Source organism: Vulpes vulpes, chromosome 7, assembly GCF_048418805.1.
Source record: "Vulpes vulpes isolate BD-2025 chromosome 7, VulVul3, whole genome shotgun sequence".
Classification (NCBI taxonomy): domain Eukaryota; kingdom Metazoa; phylum Chordata; class Mammalia; order Carnivora; family Canidae; genus Vulpes; species Vulpes vulpes.
In genome coordinates this window covers 16,890,597-16,908,212 of record NC_132786.1, presented here as the reverse complement: position 1 = coordinate 16,908,212, position 17,616 = coordinate 16,890,597, and the positions used below count along the sequence as shown (strand labels likewise).

The 17,616-nt window shown below is 45.9% G+C and overlaps 1 protein-coding gene and 1 pseudogene across 1 annotated transcript in view; both read right to left on the bottom strand.

Moving 5' to 3' along the window:
- Positions 1 to 17,616, bottom strand: part of LOC140599794 (adenylate cyclase type 1-like) — a 240,582-nt gene that overhangs the window by 103,299 nt on the left and 119,667 nt on the right. The gene's annotated exons all lie outside the window — the stretch shown is intronic.
- LOC140599778 (integrator complex subunit 4 pseudogene) lies at positions 12,946 to 16,815 on the bottom strand (annotated as a pseudogene).

Below are 17,616 nucleotides of genomic sequence, written 5' to 3'. Positions count from 1 at the left end.
CCTGCCTGGGGCTTGCTTCAGATGCGGCACAGAGGGACAATGGCCCCTCAATGTCCCAATCCCAAGGAGCCAACGCGGCAATGCCCTCAATGTCGAACGATGGGCCACTGGAAATCCGCCTGCCCGGGTCTCGGGGGATCCTCGGCGCCTCCACACAGAGGAAACCCTGAGCCGGGAAGTCCAGCCTTTCAACGACTCGGATTGGACGATGACTGACGGGGCCCAGACTCGGACACCCCCTAACCCAGGCCAAGCCCAGGGTCCTGCTCCAGGGAGCGGGGAAGCCCATCTCTTTCCTGTTGGACACGGGGGCGACCGACTCCATTGTGCCTTCCTACTCGGGGACCAGCTTCCCCTCTCCAGTAGCGGTGATGGGAACTGATGGCACCTCCTCTATTCCACGGACTGCCCCCCTCCTCTCTTGCAGCCTGGATGGGTTCTCCGCCTCACGTTCCTTCCTTAGAATCCCTTCCTGCCCAGCTCCTCTTCGTCGAAAATCCTGACATCTATCTATCAGCTTCTCCTCGGCTAAGTCCTGCTACCCTCCTACCTACCCCCTCTGCTAACCCGGAACCCTGCCATCCCTGCTCTCAACTCCTGGAAGAGCTGACTCCTCCACATCCAGGACTTTCCAATCAGCCCTTCCCTAACCCTGACCAAATACTCTTTGTGGCCAGAGACACGCAGCATAGGCCGTCGTTACCCTAGACGCCATCCTAGAGGCAGTTCCCTCCTCCTCGGGACAAGCTCTCGGAAGGCAGAACTTAGAGCTCTCACCAGGGCTCCTCGCCTGTCCAAAGGGCAACGAGCTACCATAGACACGGACTCCAAATATCCCTCCCTCAGCACACATACACATTCTGTCCTATGGCAAGAGCAAAGGCTTCTTCCAACCAAGGGAAGCCCCATAATCTATGGGCCCCTCATTTCAAAACTACTAGGGGCCCTCAGCCTTCCCACTGAAGTAGCCATTGTCCACTGTCATGGACACCAATCCTCCAAGGACCCGGTGTCCCGGGCCAACAACAAAGCCGACTCAGCTGCCCAAGCCACTGCCTTAGGCTCCTCACCAGCTCCCCTCCTCTTCCTCAACACACCACATTTCCCCCCACTTACACAGATGAGGAAACTCACACACTAAAAGAGATGGGAAGAATAGCCGGGGAAAAAGACTGGATCTTCATTCAGAAGAAACTCGCTCTTCCAAACCATTTAGCTCCTATGATCATTTCAGACATGCGCCAATCCCTACACATAGGTCCCAAGGCCTTACACCAGTTCCCAGGACCCCTTTTCTACTACCCACATCTCCAAAAGGTAATTAGAGAGGTGGATTAGTCTTGCAAAACCTGCTCCACTGTAAATGCTCAAGGGGGAATTCGCAGGCCAAGACCCAATCACCAGCTCCACAGCTACCAACCTGGCAAGGACTGGCAGCTGGACTGAAGAAACCCCACACCCCCGTCCCCGGGAGTGGGACCAGGCCTAACCCTGAGACAGCCCATCCAGGTGCCTCCCATAAATTCAAGCAACAAAAACATTCTGTTTTTCTGAGATAGGAAAACTATCCCCCACCTCGCCCTGACTGGAAAAGTCCCTGAACATGGTCATGTTGACCTTCAAAGAAATCAATCACGTCATAACCTGAATGCTATGCTACTCCCGCGTTTTCTTTGCCTTTAAAAGATGCCTGTAATTGCTAATCGGCGCTCTGCCCCCTCTGAGGATGAGAGCCCGTTTGCGCAAACGTTCAATAAACCCTCTTGCTTGTTGCATCTGCCTGTCTGTGGTCTGAGTCTCTGGGGCGTCCACCGGGACACGTTGGCACCCGTGAGCAAGGGTCCAACAGACTTTTCTCACATGCCGCCCAATAAATCCTTTCGCTACCTATTAACCTCAGTGGACGCCTTTACAGGGTGGGCAGAGGCTTTCCCCACAGCTCGGGAGATGGCGGATGTGGCGGCCACCATACTCACCGAACACAACATTCCGAGATTCAGCCTCCTGGAGATCCTACAATCTGACAACGGCCCAGCTTTCATCTCCAGCATCACCAGGCAAGACTCCAAGAGCCTAAATATTACCTGGAAACTCCATATCCCATATCACCCCCAGTCTTCGGGTAACCTAGGGTGGGCTAACGGCCTTCTCAAGGAACATCTCACCAAACTTACTCTTGAATCCCCACCTGTCCTGGCCGACCCTCCTCCCGCTGGCTTTAAGAAGGCTCAGAGCCACCCCTAGAGGGCCGTCGGGCCTAGTCCCTTTGAGCTTCTCTACGGGGCGGCCCTTCCTGCTCCCTTAAAATCTTCCAACATCACCTCCTCCTCTCCTATCTTACTTACCTACCTTCCCTAACTCGTCTAAGAGCCCTCCTGCGGGCCCATGTGGATTCAGTCACCCGTACTCCAGGAGCACCCACCTACAGGCCTACCCAACTCAGGACCAGGGCCCCTTCTCCTGGATAAAACTTATCCAACAAGGCACTTCCCTCGCCAGCCTTTCCTGCATGGGCAATCTGTCCCACCGTTTCATCTGTGCCTCTTTAGGCAAAACTCCCCTTGTGGCCATTCCCCTCCCCAAGTGCATTCAGCTGCACCAGCCCCGCACCCACACCTCCAGCGCCTGCCTCATCCCTCTCTCACTAATCTTGCCCTATTTATTGACCCTCTCAACCATCAATTCCCCTTCTGTTATTCCGCCCCTAACTCATCCCTGTGCAACGTCACCCGGTCAAAAGTCACCTCTCATCATGCTGCTATTGGCCGATTCTTTTGGTGCCAGGGCTCCATATCTAAATCTCTCAATACCTCTGCCTCCCTCCTGTCTGCCTGTCTCCCAAGTTCCGCGATTAACCATCTATAGTCAGGCAGAAGTAGCCCTCCTCACCAGCCCCCACCCCCACCCCGGAAAAGCAGAAACGAGTGATCTTTCTCCCACTGGTTGTCGGGGTCTCCCTGGCCTCAACCCTGGTGGCCACTGGGTACGGGGCCCTTATTCCAGTCTGCAGATTCCTCCAGGGACCTATCCGAGAGGCCTCAGATGGCTATCGAAGCTCCGGCAGAGTCTTTTGCTTCCCGACAACGCCAAATAAACCCGGTGGCCCAGGTAGCTCTACAGAACCGATGTCTCTTGGACCTCCTCACGGCCGAGAAAGGAGGAACTTGTACGTGTCTCAATGAAGATCGCTACTACTACATCAACGAAACAGGTGGAGTGGAAACCAATCTCCACATCCTCGCCAAAGGTCGGGATCTCTCCAAACACAGTATCACCCTGTCGGCCCAACTACACCCCAATGGTGGCAGACCCCACTAACCACATGGCTCCTCCTCTCTCTAAGCCCACTCCTGATCCTTGGCATACTATTAATGGTGGCCCCTTGCTTTCTCCGAATCATCAAGGAAGGAATCCACGAAATATCTCAGTTATCAATCAACTAACTTGTTTTATATCCCTACGCTGGCCTGCCCACCTCCGACAGGCACCACGACGCCCCAAAATCAGCAGGAAGCAGCCGGATCTGAATCGTCGCCCCATTATAACATAACAAAAAGATCTGAATGTTGGGCCAGCTAGACTGGGAACCTCAAAACGGCTGACCCCAGGCCAGCAACCTCCCAATAAGGCCACCTTGCTGCCCAACCCTAACTTAGCACACCAAGACCTGTAACCCTTGCCCTAATTGGAATGCCGCCCTGCCCCCATCTTACCACAAAAAACTCTTTAGAGACCTCACTGCAGTTGGCATGGGTGCGACACCCCCACCCCTTGCTCTCTCCCTTGCCTGCGGGCTGCATAACCTAGCCAGAGAGCGCAGCCCATTAAAAGCCAGTTTCAACAAAAATAAATAAATAAAAATGAAAGCCTGTTTCGACCAACTTTTGACTGGCCTCTCTTCCAGTTCACTACCGATCAGCTTAAACCTGACAAAAACCATGGTCCTTTTGTACCAAACTGCCACTTAAAGGCTGTGACAGCTAATCTCTACCTTGTTAGGAACTATATCGTTCCAAGATGTGTGAAACTGGCAGGGACATAAATTCCAGACATCATTCACCCTTGGCTTTGAAACGGGCTCATAGTACCTGGTATTAGGCTATGTTCTTTGGAATTTGTAGACGAATCTGACCACATCTAGCTTCAGATGTGGAAAAAAAGACATCTTATCTTATTTAGCGAAGTGATAATGCAGTGTTTAAAATACATCCCAGCTTAGATGACACACGATACTTTGCTCAATGGTTCCCGGGAGCCTCAGTCGTTGTGATTTGATAGCACGCAAAGTCAATGAGAAACAGACACGCGGAATTTGAAGCAGAAAGTTACGGTCTTTCTGGATCTTCACCTTTGTTTCAGCTTCTCAGTAATGACTCTTCAAGGCCTTGAATACATTAGTCACATTTTTAGGCAACTTCTATGATTAAAAGTAAGAGAAGAGCAAGTAGAATGTTACCTATGCATTTGGCTGAGTCTTTGAACTCTAAAGACGATGATGAGACCACCAGTCCATGCGGTGTCAAACTGAACAATGCAGCAGAGGCAACAAGAAACTGCTCGACCCAGGAGTAGGTGTGAGTGAAGGCTCACCGGAGGAATCCTTCTATACCATAATCGACAGTCGGTACACATCACTGCCTCGGGCTTGGCTCGGCTTCATCTGGTGCACATCTGTTGGTCTCACCCAGGAATTCAAGAAGGGCACTGAACACTAGTGATGAAACGGCTCTGCAAGGATATTCTGATTGTTCCATCACATGGGCCTCTTAACAATCCTAGCTACCCAAACTGCATTCTCAGTGTGTTTCTCCAAAACAATGAGGTGCCAACCTTTATCCGAACTCTTGAATACCACCTTCGCCTGTGGCTGTCCTGTTGTGGGGACACCTTTCACAGCTGCATGCTTTCCCCGTTTCTCATTGTGTCCCCTGCCAAGTTTGGACCCCTAGAATACCTACCCTTGTCCTGTGCCCAGGCTTGCCGTGTCGGTGATTCATTCACATGGACATTCTGCTGTGGGCGTTGTCCTCTCAGGGCTCGCGATATTTACAGATATTTACATTCCTTCCCAAGCTTTGCTGTAGGCCAAATCCTTGCTCCTCACCTGGTCCCATCTGGTCTACCCAGACTCAAAAAAAAAAAAAATCACAACCCACAGTGAAAATAAAGGAAGAGCAGGTGGAGATTTTTCCAAGCCCAGACCCTGAAGACAAGAACTGAGGAAGACGGACTCTACATTTACTGTTGTGAGGATGAAAAGAGATACTCAGGATGATGCATATTACACAACATCTCACAAGCTTTCCGTGCCTTAAGTATCTAGCCCGTTGTGTTCATTCCGTGCAAAACTGTGAGACTCAGGCACTCTTTCAGAGCCTTCTGGGACAATACGGGACAACATGTATAAACTATGGGATGATCACCAAAATGAACCCGATTAACCTCAAACAATGGACATAATTTTTTTATCTCCTTTTTTTTTAAGGATTTATTTATTTATTCATGATAGATATAGAGAGAGAAAGAGAGAGACAGAGACACGGGAGGAGGGAGAAGCTGGCTCCATGCTGGGAGCCTGACGTGGGACTCGATCCCGGGATGCCAGGATCGTGACCTGGGCCAACGGCAGTAGCCAAACCGCTGAGCCACCCAGGGATCCCCATCATCTGATTCCTAATCCCCATCTCCCCACAAAGGTGGTCAATGATTCATTATGTTATTATCTGTTTCTCACCCCAACATTTCTATCTACCTGAATCCATCCATTTGCTTATGACTGAAACCAGGCAGCCATATCTCTTTCTACATCTAACCCATGACCGTTCTAATTTAAAATATACTTTACATCCATCTTATTATTTTCTTCTCTATAGTCAGCACCCAGGTCACATTTGTATGTCCCACTGTCATCTCTCACTAGAACTAATATCTTTGCATTCTGGGTGGCCTTCCAACTTGTAACTCAAGTCTTTCAATTTTTTTAAAGACGACTTTTATCTCCTAGAGAGAGGATGAGAGAGAGTGCATGAGTCGGGGCAGGGAGGGGCAGAGGGAGAGGAAGAAGCAGACGCCCCAATGGGCAGGGATCCTGACGCAGGGCGGATACCAGGACCCTGGGATCCTGACCTGAGCCAAAAGGCAAAGGCTCAACCGACTGAGCCCCCCACACACAACAGGTGTCCCTAACTGTTCTTTTCTGAATCATTCCCAAACCCACAACAGGTAGCCTAATAGTGCAAAGCCCCAAACATCATTATGTTGTTACTTTGCTTATTAGTTCTCTTCAAAGTCTTCTCCTTGCACCTTGGATGAAATCAAAACCCTCTGAGCCAATAAAGCCTGGTGTGATCTAGTCCATGCTGACTTCTTTAGTCACATCTAATGCTGCTCTCCTATCTATTAATTATGTTCCACCTGCCCTGACCATTTTTCAATCTTTCTCAATTTTGGAGACTCCCATCAACATTTTTTTTTTACATTCTTCAACATCTCAATTGCTATTAAGATTTCCTATGTAGGAACTTAGCCTTACAATGTTCATCAGATATGTTACTTCTTTAACGAGGTCTTCCCTGAACCTCCAATTTAAGCTACTTCTCTCCATTATGATATTTTATGGTACATTGTCATTTTCTTTCATAGCACCTTTCCCACTTTTCCTGGAGCCACTTGTTTGTATGAATATTTCTAAAGTGACTGTCCTCTGGATAGGCCGTGAGCACGCTCCGTGGGTACAAGGGACTTTTGCTTTCTACTGTATGGCAATGGCTGGTACAGGGACTGGCACATCGTTGGCACTCAATATATCTGTCCAAGGAGTGAGTGGAAATTCTGTATCTTATAGTTTATTTGTTCAATTATTCAATAAGCTATTATCTTGTGTAAAGCACGGTCTTCACCTCATTGGGTAGAGCAGAGACAGAAAGATGCAAAAGTTCCTGCTCTGGTGAAGCTTCTAGAGTGGGAAACCAGTAATTAGCAACGAATACAAAACATCACATCGCATTTTAGAAAGAGACGTGTAGCAAAGAAAAAATGGAGCAGGACAACAGAAATGAGGGGTGCCAGGGAGATGGGATTTACAGTTAGAATAAATGATCAATGTAGGCCTTCATGAACAGTTTACCTCTGGGAACAGACTTGAAGCAAGTGAAGGCTTTCTGAGAGAAATTCGAGACAAAGAATTTTCTAGGCGAGGGAACCGGCTAGAATGAGTCCAAGAGTGGGCACTTGTATGGATTTCTGAGAAACAGTAAAGGAAGACACAGAGTGGTCAGGAAGGCAGACATAGAGGTTGTGATAAAGAGACAAGGAAGGGCAGACAGATCACGCAGGCCTTTTGACCACCATCCTCACTTTGGCTTTTACAGTGACTGAGCTGGGTGAGCCTTCAAATGGTATCAGAAGAGTTATAGGATCTTACTTTTGCTTTAAGTGGATCGAGATGGCTGCTCCGTGTAGAATCTTACAGCGGGGCATGGCGAAAGGCAGGAAAACCCCACAAAAGGCTTCTGAAGAATTCAGGCAAGAGAAGATGGTCTCTTGAATTGGGATCTAGCAGTGGAGATAATAGAAAACAGCTGGATTCTGGATCTATATTGAAGGTCAAGATAAAAGGTATTTTGCTGATGCACTGGATGGGGGTTTGAAAGACAGCAAGGAATTAAAGACACGTCTGAGGTCTGGAGGCTGAGTAACTGGGAAGACAGCCTTGCAGTCAAGTCATAGGGGTGAAGAAAACAGATGAGTGTGTTCGGGGGGAGTTGGTGAGATCATGTTTCTTTGCAGAAACTGGAGGAGAGGTTACATGAGTAGTTGGATATACAATTCAGTGGGAGAATGACAAATGTGGGATGTGTCCACCTACAAACAGCACAGAAGGCAGGGCAGGAGAGGATATCACTCCAGACCCGAACCCCACCCTGGAGTGACTGTAAACAGAAAGGACTAATTGCCATGCACCACACCTCGAGCAAAGCCTCATGCCCTTGTGTTCGGGTCGCACTCAGGGGGGCCTTACTCCTCAACTTACCAGGATGATGGGAAATATTTCAATCTGACACATATAATAAGCATGAGGCATAAGTAGGTAGCCATTTAGGACACATCTCTCATCGTCAGACTCTTCATTGTGAAACTAATAAATTAAATTTCTTCAATCAGGTAACATTTTTATTATCATGTACATTTTCTACCTGCTAAGAAAGAAAGCAATGTGCCAATATTTTGTGGTTTAAGTAAGTGTCTACAGGAATACCATACGCTGTGACGATGGCTAGAGCGCCTCACAGATCCTACTTTCATGCAGTGCACACGCCTCCCAGGCACAACTGTACAATCTACATTTGAGAAAATATAGCATTTGAATAACAAGAGACCACTACGATAAACCGAGCCCATAAGGCTTATTATAAACATCTTCTAAATATAAATTGCTCTTCGAATTCTATCCTGTAGGAGGAATAGAGTTTTTCATGCAAACCAAAGAACGTCATAAAGCCGGCTGACAGACACATAAAACCCTTATCATAGCAACTTAGGTTTTAGTGACCTCTAAATTATTACCCAGAAATACAGTCTGGATCCTAATAACTAATTCACTCCAGAAACACTCACCGTGAGCCTCATGTGGTTTCTGACATGCTCTGACATAGGCGCTGATGACACAGCGATGGGCAAAACACATCAGGCGTCTGCCCCCATCCACAGGGTTTGGTCTTCCTCGGGGGGTGGAACAGACAATGACTGAATAAATCTGTAACATGTCACAAGGTGGTGAGCACCACAAAGAGCGGGCACGCAGGGCAGGGGACCCGGGGCGGGCTGGCTCTCGTGTAAGTCGTGCGCTCAGCGGTTTCCAACTCGATTGTACTGTATGACACTCCTTGACCACCATCTACTATTCAAGCACACGTAACAGAACAAAGGCCCCGTGGAGTGAGGACAGGTGACCCAGCTTGGAAAGGGGAAGCGTGGAAAGAGACACCAGGTCTTCTAAATTGCCCTCAGAGATCTTTTCTCACTAATGCAGTAGAGAGGGGCAGCATTCCTGTTCTGCAGACTAGGAGTAGGAGAGAGAAAAAAAAAGAGGTCATCAGCCTTAGGGAAAACTGCTGATGGCTGTCTAACGATCACAGTTTAGTAAGTGGGAGATATATATATAAAAGGTAAGAGTACAGTTGTTCCTTGAACAACATGTGTTTGCATTGCGTGGGTCCACTTCTTTATACAGTACAGCACCATACATGTCTTTACTCCCATGATTTTCTTTTTTTAAAGATTTAGTTAGTTATTTAAGAGAGAATGAGAAAGAGTGTGTACACAAGTTGGAGGGGCAGAGGGAGAGAATTCCAAGTAGACTCACTGCTGAGCATGAATCCCGATGCAGGGCTTCATCCAGAGACCATGAGATCATGACCTGAGCCAAAACCAAGAGTCAGGCACTTAACTGACGGCATCGCCCATGCACCCAATGACTGCACCACCCAGGCGCCCCGCTTCCTTATGATTTTAATAACATTCTCTTTTCCCCACCTCACGTCATTGTAAGATACATATTAGTCTACTGTTTATATCATCGGTAAGGTTCCAATCAACAGTGGGCTACTACTAACAGTCCAGTTTTGGCAGAATCAAAAATCATACATGGATTTTCAGCTGTGCTGGGGGATGCTGTCGAGACCCCTAATCCCCACGTTGTGGGGAGGTCAGCTATATTCTAATGAATTTGTAGTTCTTCACGGAACTACACTTTCCAAATTAGTCGCTTCTACAAAAACCTGAAGCAGAGAATACAGTGTTCACTGAAACCACTGCTCCAGTAACTAAATTTGAGCTACTGTTGATGAAATTGAGTACTGTATATTTCCTGTTATGAGAGTATCTCGTGCGCACGCATGCACACACACCATCCCTACAGAGCCTTGTGTGGGCTCTTTGTTTTCCACTCGATGCCAGAGAAGCTTCCCTGTTTTATCCACAAAGTTCACATTTCCAAAGCCAAACAACAGCACTGCACACATGGACTAGTGGTAACAGGAGCGAGGTATGTCTCTGTCCAGTTAGACCAGAGGAGTGGCAAACATTGTTGCCGCCAAAACCAACGGAAAACCCAATTACAAATATGATGGTCACAAAAGACACTTCCCTACAAAACAAAAGTGGCACATCCTGTTGTCTTGTCAAAACTCTCTATGGCCCCAACCAATCGAGAGCTTCCAGCTTTCCTGCACATAAATTGCATCCCTTATGTTTGTCACCTCAGATACAAGACTTTTCTTTTCTGCAGCTCAGGTTTTGATTTTTTGGTAACTTCTTCTAACACTTTCGAAGGTTTTGTTGTATTGATTTCTTCAAAGAATATCAACACCTTCTAGCTAAGGATCTGCTACAAATGACTGTGTTGTCTTTACTTCAAATAATTAATAAACTTCCTTTGTACTTAAGAGTCATTAGGCACGCGCATGCACACACACACACACACACACACACAGAGTCATGAGGCACCATGACAACCCACTGGTTAGTTCTCAACATTTTGCAATTCAGATCACTAGTCAGCTTTCTTCCTGGTCTTCAGACCTGCTTCAATAAAACAGGTAAGTATAAAAACAACTTTCATCAGTGGAAAATCCCATAGGAGTTCAGTATTGTTGCACTCTAATGGATACATGGAAGCAAATGTGTCTTTCTAGAAACCAATGACTTTATGACTATAAAAGATACAGCACCTGTAAATTGAGGAGCTTATTCCTCAAAAACATAGCTGATAAAAAAAGTCAGTGCATACATCCAAAAAAGCCTTAAATAATAAGGGAGGAAAATAAGTAAAACATGTTAAAAAGATGGTCAAATGAGACAGGCATCCTGCCTCTCAGGATGGTTTCCTTATCTTTTATTGCATTTTATAAATGTCATAAAATAATGATGATTTTTTATTGGAGTTCAGTTTGCCAACATACAGCATAACACCCAGCGGCTCATCCCATCAAGTGGCCCCCTCAATGCTCATTACCCAGTCACCCCACACCCCCACCCCACCTCCTTTTCTTCCACCCCTTGTTCGTTTTCCAGAGTGAGGAGTCTCTCACGTTCTGTCTCCCTTTCTGATATTTCCCACTCATTTGTTCTCCTTTCCCCTTTCTTCCTTTTCACTATTTTTATATGCTCCAAATGAATGAGACATTACAATGTTTGTCCTTCTCCGATTGACTTACTTCACACAGCGTAATACATCCAGAACCAAATGATGACTATTATAAAGGAGAAAAAACCACTTTTTTAAAATTAAGAGGTATCACACTGGGAGAATCCTTTTAATGACTGGGGAAAATATACGGTCACACAATACAATTTGTGGACAGCAGACACATACAGTGCATGTTGTCAACTTTCTCCATCATTAACCACATAACAAAGCTCTTTTAAAAGTACAAGGGGAGGCTACGGAAGGAGTTGCTACCACCTGTATTCCTGTTTGCAGTTTCTTCCTCATGTTTGTCAAGACAGAAAGAAGCATTTTTTTTCTTTTCTTTCTTTTAAGTCTTTAGTTTAAAAAAAAAAACAAAAGGGCAAACCGATAGGATTTTCAACTTTTGGTGACAGTCATGGAAATCTGGAGACTCATGAGTTCTAAGACTAGGGGTTCTGAACTGAAATTAAGATTTCAAGGATTACAGTTAAAGTCTCAGAGCGAAAGACATGAGGCTGAGTATTTTTCAACGAAAGCCCAAAGAGAAAAACAGAGGCTGACGACAGAGAAGAGCTGTGACATAAACCACAGATGATGTCGGAATTGTGATTTCTGTTAAATCTTGCCATGTGTGCATGGATGTACGTACAGATACACACACATAGATCTCCGACAGTTCTTGTTCCTCAACGGTTATGCTCAAGGTTTGGTGGGGGGACCATCATTCTTTGTCTTGGCATATTTTGCTTTCTTTTTGCTACGAAAAGACATAGAAAATTAAGTATAAAGATAATTTACAGATTTCAACTGTAAAAGAAAATATCAGGTTTTTAGTCCATAAAATCCAGACACCGACTGATAAAGCATCATCCTAGGAGGATCATCACTAGAAAAGTCCAATGGGACACACGGAAAAACGTCACGTTATCTACTTCCAAAGACAAAATTATTTTCACACTTTCTAGAGGTATTCAATATTTAATGTTGACGCCTGATGGAAAGGTCTGAAGTACTACAAACGCTCAGACATTGTAGAAAAGGATGTGGTACTGCCACGTCTAGATCAATTCTATCTAAATAAGTGCTATTTTATGGTGTTAGTTATTACTGTATATAAAACTTGAAGACCAAGATTCTTTGGACATATTCTTACAGTTTCCCCAAATGTGTAAGATGGAAACAGGACTTTTTTGAGCATTCATTTTTTTCCCGCCTGATTCACTAGCACCTCTCAAAAATAAGCTCTAGGGAATCATGAAGTCCAATCGATAATTTCCTACTAAACACCCTAAATAACATAGAAGACCGCCATGTTGATATAGATCTACTCAGATTGTCAAGGAATTATTTAACTTACATTATGAGCAGCTACATTTACCAGTGCTTCCAGTCTGGGACCTCATTTCTAACTGTGTGAGTTGGTTCTCCTGTTTCCATAATAACCAATTTAACAATCAGCTTGGCAGTCAACTGCTTTAGAGTTAGTTTCATTAATGTTAGCTCTCTTCTCCTTAATACATGAATCGACTGATACTGTGGGACTACTTATTTTTCTAATATACTCGTAAAAGGGCTCTGAATTCAAGGTAACAAACCTTCTGGAAGAATTAGCTCAGGCTCTTTTGTTTAAACTCAACCTTTTCCTTGTAGAACTTCAATGTATATGTTAGAATTTTCTTCCAATACTTTAGGACTCACTTAAACTTCTAGCCCGAATACGACGATTTCCTTTCATTGCTGCAGGGGACCTGAAATGCAACAAAGTTATGAGCTAGAAGTTTTTCAGTTTTTCAAATGTCAGTAAAAACCAAAAAAAAAGGAAGAAAGAAAGAAACAACTAAGAAATTCCAGGAATTAAATTGGAATACAAAGTGGTCTTCATTTCACAGGACTCCCTCTATCGTTAATCCTCACGAGAATGAACACAGAAAGGAAGCTACTCCCTTACTGTATAATGAAAATCGTGATATTTGGAATGCTTTTTCCAAATCAAAAAGCTCTCGAAACTAGTTCTTTCTCTCTCCTCTTTCCTGGTTTTGAGTAAAAGACCCTTCTTAGTAGATGATCTGGTACCTAACGAGCACTGCTGGTTGGCTGCACACACACGTACAACAACATGAACCCAACAAGTAGATCCAAACGTCACTCTCCTTACACGGCGTTTGTCATTTCTAATGGCTGAGTAATATTCCATTGTATCATAGACCACAGCTTCTTTTGTTGTTGTTGTTGTTTTCTCAACTTTAAAGAGGTGGGGGGGCGAGTCAGGGAAGGAAGAGGTGTGGACTTGAAGGTTTTTGATTTTTTAATGCAAAGTAATTTATTTTGCGTTTGATACCAGGTGAGACGATAAAGGTGATGGTGCTCATGCCCATACGCCGGCTCCAGGTGAAGTGCTCTAGGCTTCGGGCTCACTCTGCTACCTGAGAAGGTCTGTCTCAGCTTCAGCTCTACACAATGCTTGTGACTCAGTGCCTTGCGGGTTTGGGCAGTATGTAAACTTTCACAGACTTGCTGAAGGGGATGGTGCCCTCGATGCTGGTTTCCACCTGGGGTGACACTTTGCCACCTTCAATCCAGGGGGATTTTGGAATGCGGGAATTGGAGTTGTGGGCCAGTAGCAGCCTCACTTCCACCTGGCATGGTTCTGTCCAGGCAGTATGGGAGAGGTACACCTGAGTGATAAGCCGGTGGCGCCCTGGGCCAGGATTCCGCAAGTCTGCCAGCTTAGGATGAATCCTCTGAGCCTGGCCATATGGATAGAAGACCTGGACCTTCACAGCACTCTCAGGGGCCTGCACATGTTCCAGGGTTGCATCGACATCCAGGGCCACAACCAATCCAGATGTAAACCGCAAAGGGTTGTCTGACTCGCCTGCAGGCTCAATGATGGTGGCTGAAGTGTGTGGATCTGCTCTGGAAGGGGGAGGTGCAAGAAGGTACTCTGCCTCAGCATGGTCTGTAGAATTTTGACCACTTCCACAGGTTTGGATGTCATGAGTCGGGGCATAAGGTCAACACGTTTCTCCACAAAGCTGTCCTGTAAGTGGGGACAAATCAGCAATAAAACACCTCTGAAAAAAGTCCACTTCCTGTAAAAAGTTTTCACACATCGCAAATAAGGGGTCAACTCCTCGAGTAGTCCGTGCTGTTACTATAAGTTGCAAGGCTTTGGCCTGCAGCCTCATGTGATGTATAATCACCACCTGTTTCTTCTCCACACCACTGTACATCAACTCCATTTTGTAGGTCTCTTCCATGATCTGTTTTGCTGCTGCGGAGGCCAAGTCACTCTGCTTCAAATATAAAGGGGCAGCCACATTCCACAGCTTTCCTTGCAAGGCCTCGATGAGAAGAAGCTGATACCGAAGATAGGTAGCCGAGAAGTCAGCAACTCCTGCTAGTTCAGACTGAAGTTCTCCAAGTCTTTGCAGATCCCGGATGGTGAACTCCAGCAGCTTCTGGGTTCCCTGAGGGTCCCGGTGCTCTGAAGACTGTACACCCTTTCAGGGCTCTGCTGCAGGAACTGATGGGACGGGTCCTCATGGGGCGCAATACCGGGAGAAACGGCCGATGACACTAGTTTTCTACCTGGTAACCTTAAGGCAGGAACAAGATGAGAAAGACTGTCGTGGAGGGAGGAATAATGCCTGAAGGTATCATCTGAGAACAGTGCCGGCATTGTTGGACAGATTGTAGCAGCATTAAAAATACAAACCAAAACTGCAATGTAAGCTGGGTCATCCATGTCTGGTTCAGCTGTGTCAAAAAATGGATGGGTGCTCAGGAGCTCTGGCACCAAGGAAAGCACCAGGGTTGCATGCAGACTTCCCAGAAACTTCAAGCACTTCCATATAGAGTCCCTATCAGTAGGGTACTTGGTTAAATTTTTCAGCAGCTCCGCCAGTGCAAGATGAATCCCTTCTTTAGTCGAAACATTAGTACAGCATAAAAGTTCGTGAAGAGCCAGCCTCTTGAATATCTCCGGACGAATCCTCTAACACAGCCAGGACACGGTCAAGCTGATCCTCTCGGAGAGTGATATTATTAGAAATTTTTCTCAGGCCGTGTATGGACTGCAGACCTACTTCCTCAATTTCATCATTAAACATGTCAACCGGGAAATCAGGGCGGCACTTCTCCGCAAAAGAAGGTGAAGATTGGGCCAGCATGCAGAGAGCCTCCACGGCAGCAATGCGGACCTCATACATCTCATCTTCCAATCCATGAAAAAAGGCTCCACAAGCTCCTGACTCAATCAAGTTCACAGCTCCTGTATCTATTTCTTCTTTGGGAGCATCACCTACCCACTTTCTGCCACTGGAAAACTCTCCTGACCTGTAAAGTTCCTTGGCACGTTCATGTGCAGTGCATTTTCTCCTGAGATCTGACATGAGCTTCTTGTCAAGCGTCTGCTCCAAGAAATGAGAACTGACTTGTTCCATTGAGCCCAATAGCTTTGCAGCCTGAACTCGAACCACCCAGGAGCCATCACGGACCATGGGACAAATTTTTCCAAATGCTCATCAACTAAGCGAATTTCTTCATTACAAGAAGTAATGGGGACAATGCTTTCAGGATAGAGCTGACTGACAACCCAGATAAGTTGGACTGCAGCACTGCGCACTTGTCCATAGTCATCAGACGACAATTTACAAGCCTGCTTATAAATTGCTTGGTGTAATTTCACTCCTCTTTCATGAAGCTGCAATATGGCTTTTATAGCCTCTGTTCTGACACGTGGGTCTTGGTCACTGAAGTAATCCCCTATAATCTTCTGGACATCTCTGACAGCTAGGCCTTCTCCATCTTTTGTCACACTTGTCTCCAAAGAGCCAAGATTGCCAAGTCATTGCAGGCACTTATTTCTTACACCATGAGACGTATCTGTGAGGTGCTTGCAGGCTACATCAACTAATCCCATCTGGATAGCTTGATTCTCTGGGAGTTTGGTGCCAATTGCAAGCAAGGTGTCCAACAGTTGAGCAAGGACTTGATGAGACTTTTCATTCTGCAGGATGTTAATGGCATCATCCATAATGCAGTCTGGTGAAAATCCTGCAGTCTTTGATAATAAACCCAACAATGATGCAATTTTGAGTCTCACAGATGGATCATTCTCCTTGTAATAATGTTCCAAGAGAATCCTGACTACTCCTTCCACACTTTCTGCTTCAACAGGCTTTCTGGAAAACTGGAGTAGATACTGCAAAGCATCCATTGGGGAGGGAGCTTTACACAGATCTACGAGGAGTGCTGCACATCTCCTTGGTTTTGTCAATCACAGTTTCTTGGTTGCAATTTCCTCCTGTTGTTGCTGGACCACCTCAGTGAAGTCCTCGTACACTCATTTCTTTAGGTGAGCCGCCATGACTGCCCGCCACACCACAGCTTCTTGATCCATCATCTTTCGATGGACACCGAGGCTCCTTCCAGTTTGCCTACTGTGGACATTGCTGCTATAAACATTGGGGTGCAGCTGTCCCGGGCATTATGCTGAGTGAAAACAGTCAATCGGAGAAGGACTGACATTATGTGGTCTCATTCATTTGGGAAATATAAAAATTAGTGAAAGGGAATAAAGGCAAAGCAGAGAAAATGACTGAAAGTATCAGTGAGGGTGACAAAACAGGAGACACCTAATTCTGGGAAATAAACAAGGGGTAGTGGAAGGGGAAGGGGGTCGGGGGGTGGGGTGACTGGGTGATGGGCAATGAAGGAGGCACTTGGCGGGATGAGCACTGGGTGTTGTGGGATATGTGGACAAACTGAATTCCAATAAAAAATTAAAAATTCAAAACAAAGAAAAGGGCTTATTTAAAATAAGCAAACATTTAACTGATGTATTCAGTAGGTCCAATAAATGGAAATATATGACACTAAAAAAAAAAAAAACAACAACACCGGAGAAATCTTCAGGGTTCTAAGGAATGTAATTGTTTTTCAAAAGATATCCAAATGATATAATCAGGAACACCACAAGTACAGAAGGAAAAGCTGCCGGAGGCATCGATATGAACAATTTCACTAATACATTAAATGCCATAGATCGTTATGAGAAAGATTTAAATGCATCAGTAAATAAGAATTTTTAAGCCAGGGACTCAGTTATTTTTTCAACATAAGCAAATATGCAATAATGTATTTGAAATGTGAAAAAGTACCTGTTCCCACGGCCACCCTGGAGGAAGAGCACGCCAAGGGGCATGCTATCGGGATCCCCCACATGATGGAGCAGCCACCTGACTCAGTGGAACAACCGACTTCGGCCACTGAGCAACATCCTTAACGAAATCAAGAGCCCGCCAGAACTACAACAAGGGGGCGAGCTGAAGCTTATGGGCCTGAGCAGTTCGAGCCGGGCATGGCAGTTGGTGCTGAGTGCTTGGCCCGAGCCGAGATGCCAGCTGCTGAGGCCAAGACAA